Consider the following 7,766-nt stretch of genomic DNA (forward strand, 5'->3'; position numbering starts at 1 on the left):
ACCCTTGGGGTTCTGGTGCTGCTTTGCCAGAGACTGCGACCCGCATGTGGATCTCAGGTCATCGTTTAGACATGCCAGACCTGCCCCTCTGTAAACTCGATGTCATCCAAAACTCTACTGCCCTGCATCCTCACTGGCACCAACTCCCATTCACCTATCACCTCTGTGCTCGCTGACCTACACTGGTACCTGGTTAAGCAATGCCTCGATTTTAACATCCTCATGCTTGATTTCAAATCCCTCCAAGGCCTCGTTCCTTCCCCTCCCTATCTCCAGACCCACAACCCTCGGAGATCTCTGCATTCCTCCGATTCTGGCCTCCTGCACATCCCTGATTTTAATTGCTCCAATGCAGCCGTCCCTTCAGTTGCCTTGGCCTGAAGCTCTGGAATTCCCTCCTTAAACCTCTCTGCATCTCTCTCTCCTCCTTTAAGACGCTCCTCAAAACATACCTCCTTCACCAACCCTTTGGTCACCTGCTCTAATATCTCCTTGTGTGGTTCAGTGTCAAATTGTTTTAAGTGCCCCTGTGAAGGGCTCTGGGACATTTCATTATGTACTTCACTGGCTATAAAGCATTTTGGGGTGCCCTGTGATTGTGAAAGGCGCTATATAAATGCAAGTTATTCTTTTTCTTTTTAAAGGTGCTATATAAATAAAATTTGATTTTTTTTTAGAGATACAGCACTGAAACAGGCCCTTTAGCCCACCGAGTCTGTGCCGACCATCAACCACCCATTTATACTAATCCTACATTAATCCCATATTCCTTACCACATCCCCTATCACCTACCTATACTAGGGGCAATTTATAATGGCCAATTTACCTATCAACTTGCAAGTCTTTGGCTGTGGGAGGAAACCGGAGCACCCGGCGAAAACCCACGTAGACACAGAGAGAACTTGCAAACTCCGCACAGGCAGTACCCAGAATTGAACCCGGGTCGCTGGAGCTGTGAGGCTGCGGTGCTAACCACTGTGCCGCTTTTGAGCTCATTGACACATCCCTCCACCAACAGTGGCAGCAGTGTGTACCATCTACAAGATGCACTGCAGAAACTCACCAAGGCTCCTTAGACAGCACCTTCCAAACCCGCGATCTCTACCAACTAGAAGGACAAGGGCAGCAGATACATGGGAACATCACCTGCAAGTTCCCCTGGGTCAAAATCCTGGAACTCCCTCCCTAACAGCACTGTGGGTGTCCTCTTTGGCCTCCTTATCTCGAGAGACAATGGGTAAGCGCCTGGAGAATGTCAGTGGTGTGTGGAGCAGCGCCTGGAGTGGCTATGAAGGCCAATTCTAGAGTGACAGGCTCTTCCACAGGTGCTGCAGAAAAATTTGATTGTCGGGGCTGTTACACAGTTGGCTCTTCCCTTGCGCCTCTGTCTTTTTTCCTGCCAACTGCTAAGTCTCTTCGACTCGCCACACTTTAGCCCCGCCTTTATGGCTGGCCGCCAGCTCTGGCGAACGCTGGCAACTGACTCCCACGACTTGTGATCAATGTCACAGGATTTCATGTCGCGTTTGCAGACGTCTTTAAAGTGGAGACATGGACGGCCGATGGGTCTGATACCAGTGGCGAGCTCACTGTACAATGTGTCCTTGGGGATCCTGCCATCTTCCATGCGGCTCACATGGCCAAGCCATCTCAAGTGCCGCTGACTCAGTAGTGTGTATAAGCTGGGGATGTTGGCCGCCTCGAGGACTTCTGTGTTGGAGATATGGTCCTGCCACCTGATGCCAAGGATTCTCCGGAGGCAGTGAAGATGGAATGAATTGAGACGTCGCTCTTGGCTGACATACATTGTCCAGGCCTCGCTGCCATAGAGCAAGGTACTGAGGACACAGGCTTGATACACTCGGACTTTTGTATTCCGTGTCAGTGCGCCATTTTCCCACACTCTCTTGGCCATGTGGGTGTACCTACCCCAAATGGACTGCAGCGGTTCAAGCAGGCAGCTCACCACCACCTTCTCAAGGGGAATTAGGGATGGGTAATAAATGCTGGTCTGGCAATATCCCATGAAAGAATGAAAAACAGGAGTGCCTGTAAAGTAGCAAAACATTGCACAAAGGAGCAAACTGGACACTGTGCAGAAGTCTGGAGAAGGATTTGGGGAGGTAACTGGAAACTTGGACAAAGAAAGATTTGCATTTCTATAGCGCCTTTAACAACCCCAGGACATCCCAAAGCGCTTTACAGCCGATGAAGTACTATTGTAGTGTAGTCACTGTTGTAATGTAGAAAATCCAGCAGCCGATTTGTGCACAGCAAGCTCCCACAATCAGCAATGTAATAATGACCAGATCATCTGTTTTTGTCATAATGTTGGTTGAGGGATAAATATTGGCCAGGACACCAGGGGGAACACTCCTGCTCTTGTTTGAAATAGCGACCAAAGAATCTTTTACACAAACCTGAGAGGGCAGACGGTGCCTCAGGTTAACATCTCATCCGAAAATTAGCACCTCCGACAGTGCAGCATTCTCTCAGTACTGCACTGGAGAAACAGGGAAAGCCATTAGCACCCCTGGATAAATCGCACTGTGGAGTTATTACGGAAGAAAATGAAATGGGAGGTTGGTGGGGGAGGTGGTGCTGAGGCACAGAGGCCGCATGACGGTCACACCCCAGGGACCCGTTAAAGGGGCAGTCTGTGCAGAGGTCAAAAAGTGTAGCCATTCGGCAGGCGTTGGGATGCTCTTTTAACAAGCTAATTGGATGGAAGTTGTCGTTAGTTATGTTGCCATCTTTATTTTAAGAATTAAAGTAATTAATTTCCCTTTAGGACCCAGTATCCATGGCGACACAGCCTGTAAACTGAATTAAAGGGGCCTCGCCAGCAGATTCTTTGTTTTGCCGCAGAGGAAATGGACAATTGTGCCCTCTGGTGGGTAGGAAATGGAATTGCAACTTTTCTCAGCATTGAAACAACTTTCTTGGACTCCTTATTTAAAAATAACTTAGCGGGGAGTCAAGGTTCAACGTTTTTTTGTCGTTTTGACATTAGCAGTTTTTAAAAGTTCCAGGTTTATTTTTGAAGCATTGAGTGGCAAATTCAGTGAAGGAATAGAAGACTCCTATTTCCAAATTTACAGATGACCCTAAGTTAGGAGGGACAGTAAGTTGCACAGATGGGGGCCAAAGGACATAGGCAGATTAAGTGAGTGGGCAAAACTATGGCAGATGCAGTTTAATGTGGGCAAGTGTGAGGTTATCTAAAATAAAAACAGAAACTGCTGGAAATACTCAGCAGGTCAGGCAGCATTTGTGGAGAGAGAAACAGAGTTCACGTTTCAGGTTGGTGACCTTCTTATGAAAGTCACAAGATTGTAGTTTCAAGCCCCACTCCAGAACCCAAGCCCAAAAAGCCAGGATGACACTCCCAGCGCCAGTACTGTGGGAGGGCTGCATTGTTGGAGGTGATGTCTTTCAGATGAGACGCTAAACCGAGGCCTCGTCTGCCCTCGACAAAGATCCCACTGCCATTATTTCGAAGAAGAGCAGGGGAGTTCGCCCCGTTGCCCTGACCAATATTTATTCTTCAATTAACACCAATAAAATGGATTATCTGGTCATTACAACAGAATTCTTACAGCACAGAAAGAAACCATTCGGCCCATTATGTCTGTGCTGGCTGTCTGAAAGAACAATTCACCAAGTGCCACTCCCCCACCTTCTCCCCGTAACCCTGCACATTCTTCCTTTTCAAATAACAATCCAATTCCCTTCTGAAGGCCTGATTGAACCTGCCTCCACACACTCTCAGGCAGTGCATTCCTGATCCTAACCACTCGCTGCATGGAAAAGTTTTTCCACATGTCACCATTGCTTATTTTGCCAATTATCTTAAATCTGTGCCCTCTCGTTCCCCATCCTTTCACGAGTGGGAACAGTTTCTCTCTATCTACTCTGTCCAGACCCCTCATGATTTTGAATACCTCTATCAAATCACCTCTCAGCCTTCTCTTCTCCAAGGAAAACAGTCCCAACTTCTCCAATCTATCTTCATAACTGAAATTCCTCATCTCTGGAACCATTCTCGTGAATCTTTCCTGCACTCTCACGAACGTCTTCACATCTGTCCGAAAATGTGGCACCCAGAACTGGACACAATACTCCAGCGGAGACCAAACTAGTGTCTTATACAAGTTCAATATAACTTCCTTGCTCTTGTATTTTATGCTCCTAGTTATAAAGCCCAGGATACTGTATGCTTTTTGACCGCTCTTTCAACCTTCGATGATTTATACACATATACACCCAGGTCCCTCTGCTCCTGCACCCCTTTTAAAATTGTACCCTTTATTTTATATTGTCTCTCTATGTTCTTCCTACCAAAATGAATCACTTCACATTTCTCTGCATTGAACTTCATCTGCCACCTGTCTGCCCATTCCACCAACGTGTCTATGTCCTATTTAAGTTCTACACTATCCTCCTCACAGTTCACAATACTTCCAAGTTTTGTATCATCCACAAATTTTGAAATTGTGCCCTGTACACCAAGGTCTAATTCATTAATATACATCAGGAAGAGCAAGGGTCCCAACACTGATCCCTGGGGAACTCCACGACAAACCTTCCTCCCGCCTGAAAAAGATCCATTAACCACTACTCTCTGTTTCCTACCGCTCAGCCAATTTCGTATCCATGCTGCCACTGTCCCTTTTATTCCATGAGCTATAACTTTGCTCACAAGTCTATTATGTGGCACTGTATCAAATGCCTTTTGAAAGTCCGTGTACACCACATCAATAGCATTGCCCTCATCAACCCTCTCTGTTACCTCTTCAAAACCTATTTATTTATTATTTTTATTTATTTATTTAGAGATACAGCACTGAAACAGGCCCTTCGGCCCACTGAGTCTGTGCCGACCATCAACCACCCATTTATACTAATCCTACACTAATCCCATATTCCTACCACATCCCCACCTTCCCTATATTCCCCTACCACCTACCTATACTAGAGGCAATTTATAATGTATTTGTGGGAGCTTGCTGTGCACAAATTGACTGCTGCCTTTCCTACAACAGTGGCTGCACTTCAAAAGTACTTAATTGACTGTAAAGCGCTTTGGGATGTTCCAAGGTCGTGAAAGACGCTATATAAATGCACGTTTTTCATTTGGTTGGGTGAAAAAGTGCAAATATCCCCTGAGAAGCTTCAGAAGAGGAGGAGAGAAAACTGAAAGGGGGAGGAGGAGAGGGTGGGATTGGGAGGAAGGAGGGGAGAGTGGATAAGAGGGGAGGGGCAGGAGGGAAGGGCGAAGGGGAACAGCCAGAGAAGCTGCTCCTACATAGTCAACAGCGACAGCTTTGAGTGACAGGTATGAAAGCAGACACAAATACTTAATGAGTGCCCAGGAAATCTCCTAGAGCGGTCTTCATTTGGATTAGTGCCACCCTGTCAATCTAGGAGGGTGTGAAGACACACTTAAAGGATTTCAGAGTGATGTTTGTCCGCCTCCTGCCTAGGAGAACACTATAACATCTCTGCCTTCAAAGTCTACCACCACTAGGCCTTGGATTTTAAAACTATCTGAAGTGACTGCCGCCCCTCAGGCCTACACTCAGTTGTTCCATCTTGGGATTCTGATGAGCAGGACAAGCCTGTGCAGGGCCCATTGTGTCCAGGGCCTTGCCGGTTGTCAGACGGCAAGGCCGATCAGCTCTTGGCTTCTGTAATTATTTCTGGCTGGAATTAACATATCAGAAAATTGAGGGGGAAGAATTATTTGGTTTTGCCTTTGGGTGTGGTGTGGGAGACTGAAATGAGAGGAACAGTCAGAGGTCTGTGACTAACATAACCCAGCCCCTGAGAGGCATTCACTCAGAGCGTGGGCCCCCGACAGCATTATTTCCCTTCGGGAAAGGAAATTATTTTATCGATTTATTGTCGGCGGGTTTTGGCGAGAGGCGGGCTGTGTTATTTTTTCATTTTAGGCCTCCAATGTCAGTATCAAGCATAATTCAATCGCTCAACATTAGTCAGTGTGAGGGTCCCACTGGATCAGGCCTATTGATGTACATCAGCCTTACCAGAACTACAGTCCCATTTCTTTCATGTTTTTCGCACCATTCTGTTCAAGATGCCGCCTATCGGATGAGACTTTAGACCCAGGTCCTCCTGTCTGCCCTCTCAATTGGATGTAAAAGACCCCATGGCCGCTATTGGAAGAAGAAGCAGGGGAGTTCTTCCCGGCGTCCCAGGGACAATATTTATCTTTCAATTCAACACCGAAAAAACATATTATCTGGCCGTTATCACATTGCTGTTTGTGGGATCTTGCTGTGCGCAAATTGGCAGCAGCGTTTCCTACATTACAACAGTAACTACACTTCAAAAGTACTTCATTGGCTATGAAGCGCTTTGCGATGTACCAAGGATGAGAAAGGTGCTATATCAGTGCAAGTCTTTTTCCCTTTGATGTCCAATTTGACGTGCAGATATCAAATGGACGGGGTCTCCCAACGCTTCAGCCAGCTTGAGCCCTGAAGCAGCTGAGGTGAGTGGGCCGGGACAGGTCCCGGACTCACTCCCTTGTCAGTGCTCCCTCTTCCTCCTCCTCTTCCGATTCATAGAATTACACAAACATACAGCACAGGAGGAGGCCATTCATCCCACTGTGCCTGTGCTGGCTCTTTGAAAGAAGGGATAGAGCAAGGGAGCAGGACTAACTGGATTGCTGTTCAAAAGATCTGACCAGACTCGAGGAGACAAATGGACATCTTTCCTGAAGATTTCCTGCCAGCATTTCTCCTTTCCTCCAGATGTTTCCTGGTGAGAGCCTCCTCCACCTCAGCCAACGTTGGTTGGAGACGGCACTTCCAACAGTGCGGCACTCCTTCGATGCAGTACGAAAGCGTCAACCGAGATTCTTGGCCTCAAGTGCTGCTGTGGGCCAGACTCAGAGGCTGAGAGCCATTGTGCTAAACTGATGAACAGAAGAAATCGAAGCAGGAGTAGACCATTCAGCCCCTCGCGTCTGCTTACCCGTTCAATATGATCTCCTGCCTCGGCTCCACTTTCCTGCCCACTCCCCATATCCCTTGGTTCCCTGAGAGACCAAAAATCTATCCCAGCCTTCAATATATTCAATGATGGAGCATCCACAACTCTCCGGGGTAGAGAATTCCAAAGATTCACAACCTCCTAAGTGAAGAAATTCCTCCTCATCTCAGTCCGTAATGATCGGCCCCTTATCCTGAGACTGTGCCCCCGTGTTTTTGATTTCCTGACCAGTGGGAACAATCTCTCAGTGTCGATCCTCTCCAGCCCCTTCAAAATCTTGTACGTTTCAATGAGATCACCTCTCATTCTTCTAAACTCCAGAGAATATAGGCCCAATTTGCTCAGCCTCTCAACATAGGACAACCCCCTCATCCCAGGGACCAACCATGCGAACTTTCACTGCACTGACCTCCAATGCAAGTATATCCTTCATTAGATATGGAGACCAAAACTGCACACAGTACTCCAGATGTGGTGTCACCAAAACCCTGTACCTGCTGTGAAGCAAATGGAGGCCACTTGCGATTGAGATGCTTGACAGATAACTATTGGTCCCAGGACTCCCCTGCTCTTCAACAACAACTAAGACTTGCATTTATATAGCGCCTTTCACATTGTAAAATATCCCAAGGCGCTACACGGGGGCGTGATCAAGAAAAAATTTGACACCGAGCCACGTCAGGAGATTTGCGGACTGGTTCTACGAAAGAGTGGCCGTGGGAATCTTTTATGTCCCGCTGGG

Source organism: Heterodontus francisci, chromosome 40 (assembly GCF_036365525.1).
Source record: "Heterodontus francisci isolate sHetFra1 chromosome 40, sHetFra1.hap1, whole genome shotgun sequence".
Classification (NCBI taxonomy): domain Eukaryota; kingdom Metazoa; phylum Chordata; class Chondrichthyes; order Heterodontiformes; family Heterodontidae; genus Heterodontus; species Heterodontus francisci.